Raw genomic sequence first — 18,110 nt, 5'->3', positions numbered from 1 at the left:
GACCTTTGAAACATGGAGAGAAAAGAGCTTTGAATTAAACGGGCTCAGACCACATTCAGACAGCCTCATCTGGAGGCCAGAACAAAGAGAAGCATAGTTTTCTAGCTGTCTTCCTAATTACACCAAGCAGTGATCATTCAGGCCCCAGCCTGAGCATTAACCCCCCAAAGGGAGAGCCGGGCAGGCACATAGGCCACTTTGTTGCAAAGCCCTCCAGCTAAAGTTCCCATGTGGCTGGGACTGGTTTCCAGGACTCTGGGCTTTTCCTTTCTTCCTTCCCCATTAAACCCCTCAACCCTTCTTGGCAAAGGCCCCTAGGTGAGGTAAGTGCCAATTAGCAAGAAAAAGCTTTGTGTGTTCCAGGGTTATGGCTTGGAGCTGGGTTCTCGGGAAAAACATCCTTCTTCTCTGGTCCAGAAGCCAGGGTGGGCAGAGAGTAAGGATCCTCAGGGTGGTTCAGATGTCATTCATTTTTGCTTCTTCCTCCCCACCTGAAGTCCTTCCTGAGGGTTTCTTCAGCTTGAAATGATGTAAGCCAACCCATCAGAAGGACCAAACCCAGAAGCTCCAGCTACTGAGGTAACCATGGCAGAAGGCTTGGCAAACTGGGCTTTTGAGAAAAAAAAAAAATAACACTACATTTTTTTTGGGGGGGGGGGTCTTTCAAAATCAATATGGCCAGAATTCAGAACGAGTAGGTGGATGAACTTATCTAATTTAGAGAGTTGTTAAAGCCTTTTATGGAAGCTTCAAATTTGGATTGGATCATTTTTCTGTACCAGAAACAGTTTTTATTCGTGTTAGATCAGTGTTTGAAGAAATGGGCTGTAGTAACCTGCCGCTAACATCCCGGGAGCCCTTAAAAACCAAGAGGCTTAGCAATGAAGACACGAATGAGCAGAGAGACACAGTCTAACAGTTCTTCCCGTCATTAACTGTACTCCATCTCCAGAGTTTTCAGAGAGCATGAGAAATGGTGGATGCAGATTAGAATGCACGCAAATAGCACCCACCACCACATTTTAATGCATTGTTTTGTGCTTGCGGTTTCCGTCTTGTGATTTGGATTTTCATTTGCCTGGGAACAAAGCCTGGCTTCTCTTCCCCATTGGGAAGCAGGAGGCAAGCCCCTGTTTCCGGAAGCACCATGGTGGTGTTTCTGAAGCAGTAGGATGCTCCCTGGCCCAGGACTTGCTCTCTGGCTACCACCTTCTCGCTGCCCACCACAGGTACTGCATTAGCTACACACGGAAGAGGGGGAAACATGCAGCCAATCAATCGCATTGTCTGGCTGCGGAATATACAAGCAATTGCAGCCTTTGGTTTATTAAAACTGAATAGATTGTTCTTCGGGAAAAAAAAGAATCCGAGTGCTAACACGTAGAGTCTTTTCAAACAGAGTGTGTGGTACAGCGATGGCTTTTCACTCACCAAGTCTTAGGCTCTTAATCGAGGGCTACAGACAGTGCACATTTTCTAGCCTCCTCTGCACTGGGTGGTGGTGTGGTGGGTGGAATGTGGGCCAAGGTAATGCACACAATTCCTAAGTCTTGTCCCCCTAAACCCTTACACAATGTTGACTGAAGGGCTCTCTAACAGGCCGGAGCATGGCAAACAGGGCGCTGACAGATTTTTACCGGGTTCCCTTCCCTCTTTCTCCCTAAACTGCTAGATTCCATCCCTAAAGCTAACTCCCTTATTTGGCTATTGACTCATTCCTGAGACTGAATGCCAGGGTCAAGCAGTCAACAATTATTTGGCTACACCAGCTCACCCATCCAATCAAGACTTACCAACTCACGCTAGCACAGACTCCTACTTTCCTCCTTAAAAACCCACTCCTGCAAAAACAAAAAACAAAAAACACCTGCTGCCTGCCCTCTGCCTTTGCCCAATCCAGAGGCAGCACCTCTCCCCTCCCCCCACCAACTTGTGAGCTTGCCCCTCTGGGGTAATACATCTCCTCTGTGCTGAGAATGTGGTGTCTGGGAGTGTCCTGTACTGACTCCAGGAGACCACCCTCCTTCTTCCTTCATCCCTGACCTTTTAGTCAGATGTGGAGGACCAGATGGAGAAAGCCTAGGTTCCCAGAGCGGCATCCTGAAGGCAAGAGGTTGGCTGCCAGAATTCCAAATGTCATGAGTGGAAGTTCCTCTCCAGGGGTCTCCTCTGACCATTGGCTACCATGCTCTAGGACACGTATTAGTTGCACACATGGGTCATTTCCCAAAGATTCCTACTTTGTGCTATCCACTTTCTGCCTGCCACATGCTGTTTCCCACACAGGCAGGACCATGAAAGAGCCTATGGACAAAACAATGGCACATCACTTCTAGTACCTGCCTTGAAAGGTTCCTTCCTGGTTCTCTCTGTGGTGAGGCCAGACAGCTGCAGTCAATCTCTGAAGACATCACCCATGTGATGAGGAAGGGAAACCTGTCCCAAGTCAGGTAAGTGAGCTTGGAAAAGCATTGTGTAACCTCGCCTGCTCCAGTAGACAGTGTGAGTTACAACTTTGGGGGGCACTGAACCACAGCCAAATCAGCTGAGCTGTTCCTGGACTCTTGACTCCAGAAACTGAGAAATGTTTGTATATTTAAATCACTAAATTTGGGGGACAGCTTGCTGCACAGGGATAGAAACTACCACATGAATAAGAACTAAGTGTTTGTTGTTTTATCGTCTAAGCATTAGGACTATCTGTTACAGCACCTAATCAATTCTGATGCACACACCATATGACAGTGTGTTCAGAAGCTGTGCACATATTTGCTAAGAGCTTGTAGAGGTCAAGAGTTTATCCTTCTGGCAGTCTTACTTAAGGCCCAACTTAGCATCTTGCAGAGAACACGGGCGTTGGAAAAGAAAAAAGATGAAAACGAATGTCTCGTAGCAAGAGCCATGACACACTTCTTTACATAGCCATCGTAGTTAGTATACACTTTTTCATTTAGAAAAAAATGTAGATTTATTGATTTTGTTTCCTGTGTATGAATATTTTGCTTGCATATATGTTTGTACTCTACATGTCTAGTGCTCTCTCAGATCAGAAAGGATGTTGGATCCCCCTAGAACTGGATGGTTGTGGTGATGGGTACTGGGAACTGAGATCCTCAGCAAGAGCAAGAAGTACTCTTGACCCATGAACCATTTCTTCATACCCTCATCTAAGCAATTTTTACATGACTCCAGTTATATAGATACACAAAATGGGCATACAGATCAAACATATGCTAATGATAAATAAATTTAATTTAAAATAATTCTTTTGTATACTCTTATTATTTACTGAAGACAAAAGCAAATTTGTATACTAATGAGATGGATATTTTTGTTTATTTTGACACAAAGAATTAAATTGTAGTTGAATATGTGATACAGTAGAACATAGTATATCTTGATTGTTTTTCAGAATCGGTCGGTATTTCTATTTTATAATCATCAAGGCTGAGAATAACACTGCATGAATTCATAGTACAAAATGGCAAAGGTATGTTTAGATACCTTTCAGAAAATCTCTCCTCATCAATTGATGCAATATTTTTTTTCTAAAACTCAAGTCAGCAATTCAAATAGCAATTTTGTTGTTGTTGTTGTTTCTGAGACAGTAGTTTTGGAATGTAGTTACCTTCCACTCATGACATTTGGAATTCTGGCACCCAACCTCTTGCCTTCAGGATGCCTCTCTGGGAACCTAGGCTTTCTCCATCTGGTCCTTCACATCTGGCTGAAAGGTCAGGGATAAAGGAAGAAGGAGGGTGGTCTCCCGGAGTCAGTACAGGACACTCCCAGACACCACATTCTCAGCACAGAGGGGATGTATTACCCCAGAGAGGCAAGCTCACAAACTTCTCTCTGGCCACACAAGCCAGTTTAAACAACCCACAGCCTGCAACCTGATGAAGAGCACAGTGGCATGGGCCTGTAATCCCAGCTTTCAAGACATGGAGTCTGTTCTGTGTTGGCCAACTACCCCTGAACACAGGGCCTGCCCCGGAATATGGTTGATACACTCAGCGACACTGCATTGGAGAAAACTGATTTCCCCTTTCTCAACAGGTACCAATTGCAAATACCTTCTTGGCGAGCGGTGGGACTTGGTGTTCACTTTCCCCTTTCAGTGTCGGGATTTTCAAACGTTCTATTACGATGTGATCCAAAGGCTTTGATACTTCCATGCTGAGGAAGGATGGTAGGAAAACACCATCTACATTTTCTGTTTCTAGACCATCGTGTTTCAGCATGAACGGTAGAAACACCACAATTTACAGCACACAGTCGTCTTGAATTTGAGGTGTTCAGACACCATGAACAACGCTAAGTGTGCTTGTATACGTTCAACACCGAGGCTGTCTCAAGTCATGCCGTGCGATATGGGTAAGGACGGACAGAAACACCTCAGATTAGTTTTGCATTTGATTTTGGAACATGTTTTGCCATTGTGCACCATTCAGAAAGCTTTTGCTGTTGCCAGTTTTTTCTCACTTCTCACCTTCAGCTGTATGACCCCCACAGGCGGCTGCTCCTAGAAGCTTTGAGTACAGTGGGAGTCTGAGCAACTGCTTTCAGGCGGGACTGTCCGCTCGCTCTACCTACCCAGGGCAGGTGGAACCCACTGCACCGTAGAAAGTGTCTAGGATTATATTCTTAGCAAACACACAAATTGTAGTTTGCCCAACACTCAGGGAAAGAGGAAAATCCCAGCAATCATTGGTGGTCCAGATTATCACACTTCTGTTCTTGTGAAACAGGTTTGGTTGTAATTGCCACACAAGCCAGTTTAAACAACCCGCAGCCTGCAACCTGATAAAGAGCACAGTGGCATGGGCCTGTAATCCCAGCTTTCAAGAAGCCAAGGCAGGAGGATGGCCAAATCCGAGGCCAACCTGGACCACAGAGTAAGACTCTATTTCAAAAAACCAAACACAAACACCATGTCACTCTTCTGATTTTAGCCCCGAGGACATTGTCATAGTAAAGCCTTGGTTCCTTGTCACAGAGCAAGCTGGTGGCAGAGCCTGTCTTTTCTCTCTGGACTTATATAAATTCTTAAGCTCTCTAGGTTGCCCATGATGCTGATTTGCCCCCTTACCTTAATTCTCCAAAGAGACACAGCACAGCTGCCAGGCCTCAGAAGTGCTGCTAAATGGACAGTCTTGAGAGATTCAAGTTAACGGATATTATCATCCAGGTTCGTAAAATCCTGAAGGACATGTGTTTATTCGCCCAAGCTGCCAAACCCCACAGGGATGGGGACCCTTAAAGTTTGTGAGAGATCAGTTAGGAGAGAAATGCAGTCTGCTCTCAGATGACAGCACACAGCACCACCCTCTGTCTCCTCCAGACACACAGAGACAAGGCCGCTTAGCAGCCACTTTCAGATGGAGCAGCCCACGGGGATTCGTGGCCTCTCTGCTCACTGGCAAAACCCTTCAAAACGATTTTTTTCCAGGGCTGGTGAGTTGGAGTTAGCCTCAGAGAGATCAATGATGAGGCAAAGAGACGTGGGATGGACAGTGATCTCAGCACTGGCTTTTCCTGCTCACCGTATTTGTGCTTGGGTTTCCTCGGGGAAGTGTGTGGTGGGAACTCTAAGCACCACTTGCTGTCGGTGGCTCCTGGCTTGTGGAACCAGCTTTTTGGGGAAGGGTTTACAGGGAACGTTGCCAGTGTGCTAAGGGAAGATTTTTTATGACTTTGAAATGTTTGCAGAAATGAAAACGTTTAAAATTTGCGTTCCAGGCTGACGTAGACTCTTGGTGATGTAGAAATGACTCATGGAAAGTAAGACATTGTGGCTAACACACATACACACACACACACACACACACACACACACACACACACACTCCTTAATTTTCTTCTCTTTTTCAAGACAGGGTTTCTCTGTGTACCCTTGGATTTCTTAGAACTCACTCTGTAGACCAGGCTGGCCTTGAACTCAGAGATCTGTCTGCCTCTGCCTCCCAAGTGCTGGGATTAAAGGTGTGCACCACTACCCAGTTCCACTAATCTTTTCTAGGAATCCAACATATACCCCTCTCAGTCTTAGAACAAGATATGCCTGAAATCCATTAAGGTTAATGGATTAATATGGGCACAATTTTAATTTCTCTTTTATTTTGTAGAATGAGAGGCTTAACAAATAAAACATTGTGTTAAAGTTGTGAGAATAGGAAAGTTGGGTAGAATATTTGCTAAAAACCTTTGAGATTGTTTAAATAAAAACAAACTGATATTCTATCATCTATCTATCTATCTATCTATCTATCTATCTATCATCATCATCATCTATTTATTGACTGACTGACTGACTGATTTTGTGTACCTGTGTGCCATGGTACACATGCTTTGGTTCTCACCTTCCACTCTGTGTGTCCTGGGATCCACCTCAGGTTGTCAGGTTTGGCAGTAAGCACCCTTATCTGCTGCACCTATCCTAAATTACTAAGTAGGCTCTCAAAGATCTAGCTGTAATGGGGAATAAGTTGTGAATTCCTACTCTTGAAAATAAGAATAAGTGCTGTATGGCTCAGCAGCCGGCTTTAGTTGGTAGAGTGTTTGCTTAATATAATCAAGCCTGAAGTTTCATCCCAGCACCACATAAGCCAGGCTAGATCATGCCTTACAGATGCCCAGGCTAGATCATACCTTACAGTTGCCCAGGCTAGAGCATGCCTTACAGTTGTTGCCCCTTGTGTCCCATATAATACCAACACTCTAGGTGTGGAGGCAGAAGTTCAAAGTCACCTTGGTTAGATAGAGAGTTGGAGGCCAGCCTGGACTACATGAGTTCATCTTTTAAAAAGAATGAATGTTTTTTTAGATATTCCACACCTGGAAATACTCACATTTATGCTTCTCCAGTCATTCTGTGTCAATGAGAGCTTTCTAGAGAAACACAGAGGCTGTACTGATACAACTTGCAGGGCCATCCAGCTGTGTCTCACAGAATCAATTCCTTGGCATTAATCCGAAGCTTTTAGGTTTTTCCATGAAACTTTTTTTTTTTTTTTTTTTTAAATAATAGCCTATGACTGTCTCCTTTTATAAATAAACTCAGGGTCTACTAACAAACAGAGCTCTGTGTAATTGTCTGCTCAGGGCCACTCTGTGACTGAAGGGGCAGCCTTGATCAGAGTCTGGATTACTCCTGACAGTTGCCCTTGTGTCCCAAATGATCCATTAGCATCCTTTCATTCTCTCATGGCCACAGCAGGGGTGAGAGAGTTGAATTAAAAAAAAAATCGTAAGACTTTCATTTGGGGAAAAAAAAAAACCCTCCGAATCTTTTACTTCTGTTTTCTAGCCCCCTCATCCTCCAGCAGGGCTGGGCTGTTGGTTGTTTTCTTAGGCTTTGTTTTCTCGATTTGTTTATCAACTTTTGGTTCTTGCCCACCTTCCTTCCTGTACCATAACGCCACTTCACAAGCATTAGAACCTGGGCGTTGGTTTAGGCTTACGCTGCTCCATTCCTGCTTTTCAGTGTCGGACGGTAGTTAAACATCCCTGGAGGGCTGTGCCCAAGGAAATGGGCAAACGTCACATATTTCAAGTAACTGAGATGGAATGTCAAGGACAACCATCAAACCTTCTCCACCAACATTGCATTTTCCCAGAGATCCTAAAAAAAAGTTCACTACTGACTTTTGTTTCTGCTACAGTACATTTTAGAATCTCTTTTTTCTCTCCCTTCCCTGTCCTTTACCTTCCTCTTTTTTTTTTATCTTCCTCTTGAGATGGGGTCTTACTTTGTAGCCCCAGTTGGTCTGGAACTCATCATGTAGACCTTGGCCTTGAATTCACAGAGATCACTCTGTCTCTTGTCTTCTAGTGCTTGGATTAAAAGGCATGCACCATTGTGCCTGGATCCTTTTCCTATCCTTCTTTTGTTCCACGCCCCCTCCTCCTCTTCTCTCCTATTTCCTTCTGTTTGTTTTTTGTTTGTTTGTTTGTTTTTAAGATGGAGTATGACTATGTGACTCAGGCTGGCCTGAAAGTTGTGGTCCTCCAACCTCTACCCCTCAGGAGCTCCAGTTAGAGGCATGAACCACCCATAGTTCCTAAAGGGTAAAAATCCTTAAAACAATACAATATGGATCTGTTCATGTTTGGAAAAAGATGGTTACAACAACAGAGAGAAAATGGTTGCTGAGGAAATGGAAGAGATTTCAAGTGGATAATGATTTATTGAAAGACGAGTGTGCCAGGATCTCAGTAGGCAGTTGAGTTTTAAACTTCAAAGACATAAATGCCTGGTTTATGGATATTTGATATCATTTTGTCCCTTCAGCTTCCTTAGCTAACTTACAGGCATTTTGTCTTGGGTAAAGGGGTTTAAAACTAGTTAGGATTATATGAACTTACAATTTATACCAAGTGTATTGTTTCATACCTGATTTTCATTTACTCCTTCCAAATGTTGGTGTTGATATAGCCCCATGCCTTATCTCAGCGCGGACCTATGGGACTAGTGACTGGTCAGGACCTACATTTCTTTGTCAGATTCTCTTCTCTGGCCCCAAAGCTGCTTGATTGCCCTTTGAGAAAGGCTGCGGGTGCCAAGAATTAACTTGACACTCCTGACCCCCAAAGCTGGAATCCCTCAGGCTGTGACTGATGGAGTTGGCACGCAAATGTCCTCTGGATGAGATTGCTCTGGAGTGTGTGTCCATGCTGACTCCCCTGCAGGACTCACCTCTAGCTGCTGGCCCTTTCTTGGACACCTTCCCGCTTCTGTTCATTTTCCTATCTACTGCAGCATCTTCTTTACCTCCAGAACCAATGTCTGGAGCCTGTTGAGTTTGCTTTTGAGTTGGGAAGAACATCTAAGGGGTAGTTACTAAGTTGGTATGGCCCATCAAAACTTTGAAATTTCTGCTGTAGACATCCTACAAAGTGAATTTCAGTTTAATTTAATTTCCCAACAAACTTTTCCTGGTAAAGAATGTCTCCATTCATTTATTTACCCAAGTGGAAAACAGTTTATCATCTTTCTTAGCAGCCACATCTTTATTCTTAAACATTTATTAATGGAATTAACCTGTGCTGCTCCTGAACTAAGCAGAATAACCTGTAGGACCAGACTGGCCTCCTCTCCCTGCATATCACATTTCTTCCTAAGGGAATTTCCCATTCTCCTGGTGTCTGTTGCACAGACAACCATCATCACTCATGTTTTGTATACTGTAAGTGCTTCTCAGTGAGTCAGAGACGATTGTACCAAGGACCTTTCCCATGGAACGCCAGTGTGCCGATTGGCCACTGACCTCTGAGAGGGTATGGCATGAAGAAATGAAGCAGGCCAATTAAATTTTTTCCTCTTTGGAATTTCACGTAGAAAATACTGAGAAGATGGGCCAGTTGTGTGGGTATTAAGACAATAGAACGGTATGGGAATTCTTGGAAACCCTTGAATAATGATGGAAAAGAAGGTATGAAAAGGAGTGGAAACTGTATTACATTTATTTATTTACCTATTTGTTTATTGAGAATGTACGTACACACACACACACACACACACACACACACACACACACACACACACACCACAGTATGTGCCACATACGTGCAGGTCAGAAGACAACTTTGAGGGAATTGGTTCTCTTTCTCCACCACATGGAACCTGGGAACTGGACTTAGAGTCTTGGCCTTTTTGGCAAGTGTCTTGACCAATGGGACCATTTTACTGGGTCGGGATAAAAGTTTTAAGTTGGAAAAAGATGCGAAGAAGATGTAAGAGACGATGGATATGAAGCAAATGGATATGAAGATGGGAAGCAGGTGTGGGAAGCATACTGAAGTCTGGAACCTCTGAAGGAAGCTTCTGGAAGCCTCGCTCCTCTGTGATCTCTTCTCTTTTGGTGGCTGGTGGTCCAGCTTTCTTTACATAAATATCTTTCAACCAAGTAATTTGCATGTGCACCCTAACAGCAACCTGTCATTTTCACACTTAGCAATAGTAATAGAGCCTCGTGGCTTCCCCCTGGCTCCATCTGACGCCGCTGATACCCAATCCATGTAAAAGGCAAATTTGGTCACATTACTCTACAGCTACAAATGGCCCTCTCATCACCTGCATACAATTTTACAGTGCTTTTCAATATTTAACCTATCTCCAGCCTAGCCTGTCTTTGCTGCCCTGCCAGTCAGATGGAGCTGGACATGACTCTATATTCCCGCCATCTTGCATCCATTCTGTCTTTTCTCTTTGGCTGAAATTTGCACTCTCTTTGCACCATGTGGTCCCGTAGTGCTATTGGTGGCCTGAATAAATCCCAGTATCATTCTAGATCTAGAATTTCATTTGGAGGTTTTCCCAATGCTTCCCAAACAGGGGTGAGATGGTCTAGCCTTGGCTATCCTCAGTGATTATGTTCTTTAAGCTATCTCTTGTTTCTATTGCTCCCCTTTGGCCAGCATTTCTCAAAATATGTTCTGAAGAAAATTTGTATCAAAGTCTGAGAAGGTCAGGGGGCTAAGAGAGCATCCTGTTCTTCCATGTCAGAGTTTACTTCCCATTACCCACTCAGACATTTTACAGCCACCTATAATTCCAGGTCTAGGGGATCTGATGTCTTCTCTGGGTACCTGTACTCAAGTGTGTACATGCCAACACACATACACACACACACACAGAGAGAGAGAGAGAGAGAGAGAGATACACATAATTAAAAATAAAACTTAGGCAAGTGTTTCTGATTTAGTTTTTTCCTGAGAAATGTACAGATAAGAATCACCTAAAAGGACCTTCAACTGTTCACTGCCAGCCATTGTCTTAGCTGTTCTTGTGTGATTGCAAACTAACAAAAAGCAGGTAGTAAATCAAAACAAACCGGCTGCTTCTGAGCCTCAGGTTAGGCCAGTCTCTACGGAGGCAGGGGACTCAGGCTTGGTGTAATCTGTGCATACCCATTCTTGTTCACCATTTCCACTCCAGCATTATTTTCTGTATTTTGTGATAAAAAATACTTGGCAATAAACGATTTAAGATGGAAGGAAGATATTCTGGCTCACAGTTCAAGGGGAACATTCGGTCACAGCGGAGAAGACAGCAAGAAGCTAGGGAACGCATGGTGTCAGGAGCAGAAGGCCAGCTGCTCACATCACATCTGCATTTAGGCTGCAGAGAGTGACTAGGAAGTTGTGCCAGGCTGTCAAGCATCAAGCAAGCCCTGCCTGTGGCGACCTATTTCCTTCAGTGATGATCTACTTCTGCAGGGTTTCATAACAATCCCAAATATCGTCATCATCTGGGGACCACGCATGAATCTACAGGGACGTTTTTACACTCAAGCCACAGCATAGCCCCAGGCTCTGGTACAGGGAAGGGTATTAAGTAAACACATTGTCTTTCATGGATTGAAAGCAGCAGTGGTACAGAGAAGCCTGAGTGCGTACAGCACGGCAGACATGCAGCCAAAGCATCAACAAGATTAGCACAAGGCCCACTGGCTTCCTTAAGAGAAGGCCAAGGAAGAGCAGGAGCTCCTGATGCTCAGCTATTTCCTTGCAGAAATCCTCAGCGTGGGCTGTGAATTGTCAAATCCAGATTTGATTAAGCCCAACTCCAAGTCCCCGAGGCAAGTGTGTATCCACGGTCCTAATGTAATTATCAGAGCCACCTCTGTCTGCTACTTTCCAAAGGGCTGAGCTAGCACCCCACCAGTGGTACTAACGCCTCCAAAATGAAGCCTGCAATTAATCCATCACATCCCAAGTGGAGAGTGACTAGAAAGCTTCATCTGTCTCCTTCTGAAAAACTGAAACATTAAATGAAGCAACAGAAACAACACAACTTCCTTCTGATGCTCTGGAAAGTCGGGGCAAAACGTGGGCCCTAAAGACAACAGCAGAGATCAAAGTCCTGCATCTGACAAGGCTCTGGACATTTCCCGTTCTTCCTTGAGATGAGAATCTATCCCTTTGCAGTTTACCCATACTTGGAATTTTTGAAGGCAGTCATCGGTAAGGAGACTTCAGACTGAAGGATTCAGGATATGAAAGTGAAAAGGGGGTTTTTTCCCACTTCCTGACACTTGGAGGGTGGGCAAACGTCCAAACAGAAACCTCCTTCCAGAGCGAAGGGAACATGGGCATATATCAAATTAAACCGAAATGCCGCGGCTTCCCTGGAGCAGATGAGATTTCGCCACTGCATTCTCAGAGGGAAGAGGGGAAAAGCCGTCTACGCCCAAGTTAACCACAAGCCAGAGCTCTGCTTTGTTCTGTGAAACTCACAGCACATGGTTTCTCCTTCCTTCTCCTCCTCTTCTTCCTCTTCCTCCTCTGCTGTGGAATAAACCTACACTCCTCCTCCTCCTTCCTTTTTTCCTTCCCCCTTTCTTCTTGCTTTAAAATTTATCCCTACCCCTGTTAAAGGGCTGACTGGAACCACAATGATGAAAACCAAAATGTCCGGAGAAAGACTGCTGCTTTGTGAAATCCAGGCAGAGAGAGAAAGACGTGATGGAGTGTTGATACTCGACCTTACCTACTAGTGGAGTCTCAGCTGCTCCAAGTGGCTGACAGAAAGGATTTGGGAGCAGTCTGGGGGGCTGTTAAGTCTCCAAAAATTGGAATTTTGCTTACTATCCTTCACAGAAATGACTCATGTTTCCAAGTTCTAGGAGATTTCTCCGACTGGACCAACAAGTTCAAGGCAACAGTTTCCTGGTGACCCTAGAGCCAAGCCCCTACTTTGGGGACTTTTGGAATTGTCCCTGTCCAGATACACAGAATAGTCTCCGTCGGATGTTCCGCTTTGGGCTCAGCACAGGAGAAAGACGATTTCCCAGATTCGAGCCATCGAGGACAGAGATTGGGCAGGGGAAGGGAATGGTTTCACCAGGACTTCACTCCTACTTTAAGCCTGGATCCTGGAAATGGCAGTGACATCGTGTCTCAGCCTTGGCAGCAGCTGTCACGAGGATGCCTGGCTTGCATATCACAGTGCTCTTTTACACACAAATTATATTAAAAGTAGTTTCTGCCTTCCAGGGACTCCTTTGCCGAAAAGCGTGCATTGTCTCCTTCCGCCTGTGTATGAAACCTAAACTCACAGAGACGACATCCAGCATGCGCTCCTCAGTTCTTCCATCTTACCATCTTGTCCTGGGGACCAAGGCCTGTCAAACTCCTTTTCTAGAAAAAGCCAGATTTGTAAATATTTGGGTCTTGCAGGCCCTGTGTTCTCTGTCACCACTGTTCAGTCCCGCTGTGGCAGGGAAAAAAAAAAAAAAAAAAAAAAAAGCCATGAGCAATATGTAACTGAAGGAACATGGCTGTGCTTCAATAAAATTTTATTTACAAAACAAAACAAAACAAAAAACAGGTAGCAGGCACCGTTTGATTTGGCCCTGAGTCTGTGATTTGCCAACTTAACTTGTATTTTAGACAGACCAATGTACCCATTTTTCATACTAGTTCTCCTGCCTTGTAGCCTCCTGTCCCTTTCTCCAAGCTCAGATTGCTTAATTAATTCAAATGCATTGGTCACCGGACAATGATTGTGTTCCAGCTGCAGCCCTTAGAGCTAAAGACGCAAGAGTGAAAAAAAAAAATCAGTTTTCTATTATGATGGATTTTAAGTTCTAGCAGAAGCAAGAAGACGAGTTAGCCGATGCAAACACACCTTTGAGGTGGAGTAGATGAAAACAGTACGCATATGGAGGCGGAGGACTGTTTTGGAATAGACGAGAAAAGCCACGTTGAGGAGATGGTTCTGTAGCTGTGATGAAAGTCAAATTCATGCTCTAGATTCATAGAGGTGGGGAAGAGGGAGACAGTCAAGGCAGGCAGAACAGGAAGTGAGAAGCAGCCAAGGTAGATCCTCGTTGGCCCGCGGAAAGAAATGAAAAGTGGCCGGCATTGTCGGGGTGCTCTGAATGCGCGTGGGATGAGATGGAAGTTGTAGCTGTGAGCGAGATTTACTAGGGCCTTGTAAGCCGTGGAAAGGACTCGGATTTTATTCAGAATGGGACTGGAAACACTGAAGAGGAGGGAGTAAAAGAAGCCCACATTTTCTTATGTTCGAATGGGAACCCTGGCAGCTATGTGGAAAGCAGTTGCATGGCTAGGGTGAAAGTGGAGAGAGCTGGTGAAGGGTGACCGGCTGTCTAGGGTCCGAAAGCAGAAGGATTAACACTTTAGACTGTGAAGGAAACTTGCAGGCACGTTGGGACAATAGAGTGTAAAAGAAACACAAAGTAATGGGTGAAGCCAGAGTTCAGAAGAAGGGACTCCCATTAATTAAGGCAATGAGGGTTGGGTGGGAATAATCTAAATTGATTTTTTTTCTCTTGTTAGGTTTGAGATGCTATTTGGGCTTTTCTCAGTGACATACTAAGTAAACACTTGGATAAGTGTGCCTTGAAGTTCAGTGGAGACATCAAAGGCAGAGGTAGACATTTGAGAACCATCTGCAATCCACACGTGAGGTTATGAGATGAAGGAGGACTTCCTAGCAAGAAGTGAGAAGTGATCGGGAAAGGTGATATTCAGATAATTCGACCTTGTGTAGATTAAAAGAAAGAAGCCAACAAAGAAAGCTTACAAAGACTGCCCAGTGAGGCAGGAAGTAAAGTGAGGACCAGTGACCTCCCAGTCACTAAGTGAAGCAAGTCTCTTTAGAAGGAGGAACTGAGTAACTGTGTGAAATTTTGCAAACGTATTGAGCAAGATGAGGCCTGAGATGTGATGCAGATCTGCCAACATGGGAACCATGTTGACCTTTTCACCAGTGGTCTGAGAAGCCGTGAAGATGGAAAACTGTAGAGGCTAAATGAAACAGGTCATGGGAAACTCAAATATTTCCTTCCTTCTCCTGAGATCCAGGAATACGTTACAGTATTGACGGTGGTTAGCTCTTCATTTTCAACTTGATTTTGAATTACCCAGGAGATTCCAGGCCAGTCTCTGAAGTAGTTTCCAGGAAAGTTTATTCAAGGAGAGAAGACCCATCCTGAACGTGGGTGACATCACCCCATCAGCTGGATTTCTAGACAGAATGGGGAGAGAAAAGGAAACAATCTTAGTACCAGTGTTCAACTCACCCTGCTTCGTCACTGCAGACTCTGGCCCCACACTGCAGCTGCTGTCCCTGAGCACCCCTGGCCATGATGTATCCTCAAATGCAATCCAAATAAACATCCTTGAGTGGTGTGTGACAGATATTTCTTCAAACAACAACAAAAGTACCTAATCATATAACATTCCACCATTTTTACTATTAATTTATTTATTAATTTATGTTTTCACATTCTCAGCCAGTCTGTGATCAGTTCCAAACCTGAGCTGCCATTATCTGCTCATCATCCTTTATACAGCATAAAATGAGGTAGATAGTAAAAACTCCCTGAATACTTGTTAAATTAATATAAAACTGTAACTGGCTAGGCGGTGGTGGTACACGCCTTTAATTCCAGCATTCGGGAGGCAGATCCAGGCTGATCTCTGTGAGTTCGAGGCCAGTCTGGGCTACAGAGTGAGTTCCAGGATAGGCACAAAGCTGCACAGAGAAACCTTGTCTTGAAAAAAACCAAACCAAACAAACAAAACAAAAACAAAAACAAAAAACCTGTAATCTAATAAAATAAGATTTTGTGTAAGTGAATATGACTTCCATAAAAATTAGGAACAGCAATAATGATCTTTTTTAAAAACAAAATCAAAGTTGCCAATATTTAAAATAGATACAAAATTCCTAGTTTAAAATACAGCCAATGTGTTAGACATAATCTTTTAAAATGTAACTTTAGCTTTAAGGTACATCCTTAAAGTGCCTAGTGCCTGGAAGCTGAATCATTCATAAGCAGAATTCCAGAACATGGAGAGGCAATGGGTGCTAATACCACTGCACAGTTTTGTGACGCTACACACATTTTAGTTTATATTCTGATTTTGTTCTTCTGCAGTCCTGAGGATCAAACTCAGGTCTTTGGGCCTGTTATGCAAGCACTCTGCCACTGAGCTAGATAGGACCAGCTTAACTGGAATGCTTTATTCCTACCTCTAGTTTGTACAAACATGGTTCTCCATAGCACATGGTGAGGTTACCCAGTGGAGAGACTCTGGCTTTGTTGAAGATGATGGTGAAGGTCCAGAAGTTATAGCAAGCATCTCTTCCTTTTGTAAACCGTATGTACTTAGCATAAGATCCGATAGTATGTGTATCTCTGCTTCTTTCAGAAGTTCCAAGTTTACAAACTCACCGTTATTGTGAGAAACCCCTCACATTGTTATTCCTTCTTGTGTTGGTTTGAAAGAGAATAGCCCCATAAGTTCATAGGTTTAAATATTTAGTCTTCAGTTGGTAGAACTGTTTGCAAAGGATTAGGAAGTGTGGCCTTATTGGAGGAGGTGTGTCTCTGGCGACTGACTTGGAGGTTTTAAAAGCCTGTGTCAATCCCGGTTAGCCATGTCTGCTTCATGCCTTTGGATCAAGATATAAGTTCTCCACTATGGTTCTATCACTATGCAAGTCTGCCTGCTGTCATGCTTCCCACCCTGACATCCATGAACTCATCCCCAGAAACTGTAAGTCCCAATAAACTCTTTCTTAGGTAAGTTGCCTTCATGAAGGTGTTTTTGTCACAGTCAGTGAAAAGAAACTAAAACACTCCCTTTAAGGTCACAGTTGAGAAATGGTACTGACTCTGGTGAGTCACTTTAGAGTTGGCTTGATTGGGTCAGTTTTCTGTTGAAATGATTCTTTGGTCCTTAGAGCTGTAGCTACTAAGCATAGAAGCACAGATGAGCACATAAGATCAGATTATTCAAGTAACTTTCTGATTATGTCACTTACTTCAATCAACACTGAGACATTGTGTCCAGAAGTCAAATGGTTATATTTCCAGGGGTCCATTTCAAAAGCAAAACTGCAACCAACCTGTCTGTCTCTGAGTGACAACTAGTTTGTACAGTTAGTGACTAGAACTTCATCATCTGGGTATATTTTTGTTTATTCAATATGAGAAAAGGCCTGTAGACTTGTTTGGTGAGTCATTTCATAAGACCAAAGTCAAGCAAGATTAGAGCACTCTTGGTGCAGATATTTTCCTTGCTGTGAGAAGGTTTCTCTTGGGAAACTTGACATACAGGTGCAGTCAAACATTGGCATGGAAAATAAGCCGTAAGTTTTAGGCAATGACCCTTGATGTCTTGAGCATGTGGTACCATGGCTAGATCTAGCAATATTCCCTGTAAGAAACCAAAAGTAGATGCAACAGAGGAAATTAGGTAGAGGCAATTAAATCTACTTATCCCCTCCCCCCCCCCCCCCCCCGTAGTGGATAGCCATCCCAGCATTGGCCTGGAAGTTCCAACCCCCATTGAGGCTTCAGTAATGATCACGCCCATAAGGCGGGGCAGAGGAGGGAGCTGAAGACCGAGGATCAAGAGGAGGTCGCTCTCTTGGTTCAGGGACCCTGGACGCAGGAGGTAGACTGAGCAGAGTTCTCCAGAGAACACCGCTGGACTGCGCTATACCTTTGCCAGACCCTGCAACCTACCCCTTCATTTGTAAGTTATCCCACAAAATAAATCTCCCTTTTAACTACGTGGAGTGGCCTTAATAATTTCACCAATACCCCCCCCCCATTTTTAAAATTCCATTAAATTTCTAAGGATCCCAAAAAGGAAGAAGCTTGGTTATTACATAAGTGCTATAGTTTCTTTTCTATTTTACAGAGAAATACCCTTTCAGAAAACCATTCCTAAAAGTCATGCTACTTATACCTTTTCCTATTTTGTGGGTCATAGATTTAACAGGCTGTAATGCTACTTAAACATGGTAGATACTTAATGCACCATGAAAAAAGCCCTTAAGCTATGGGAAATTACAAAAATATCTCAATACCAGGGTCACAAAAGTGAACATTCTTAACATGAACTTCAAAGGTAAAATGAAATTACATTTCCTGTAGGATCCTGAGGGTCCATTGACCAGTGACCATAGACACCAGTGAATTCATCCATGGCTCTCTTAGAGATTATGTTCAAGCCAGCCAGCCAATTCTGAGCAGCAACAGTTCTGGAAATTCAGCTCTTGGTGAGTTGGCAACACCAGGAACTTCATTAACGATACAGCCAAGAACTTCCAATCACAAGAT

At 43.8% G+C, this 18,110-nt stretch overlaps 1 long non-coding RNA gene across 2 annotated transcripts; it reads left to right on the top strand.

The window, feature by feature from the left end:
* Positions 1-467: 467 nt before the first annotated feature.
* LOC118571225 lies at positions 468-14,989 on the top strand. 2 transcript variants are annotated; one of them, XR_004943303.1, is made up of 4 exons: positions 468-579; positions 2,287-2,450; positions 4,227-4,377; positions 14,308-14,989. It is a non-coding gene; the product is annotated as an uncharacterized LOC118571225 (long non-coding RNA). The 2 variants fall into 2 exon arrangements; XR_004943302.1 differs by having other exon boundaries at positions 4,060-4,377.
* Positions 14,990-18,110: the final 3,121 nt, after the last annotated feature.

This window comes from Onychomys torridus, chromosome 20, assembly GCF_903995425.1.
Source record: "Onychomys torridus chromosome 20, mOncTor1.1, whole genome shotgun sequence".
NCBI lineage: Eukaryota > Metazoa > Chordata > Mammalia > Rodentia > Cricetidae > Onychomys > Onychomys torridus.
This window is presented reverse-complemented; position numbering and strand designations above follow the sequence as displayed.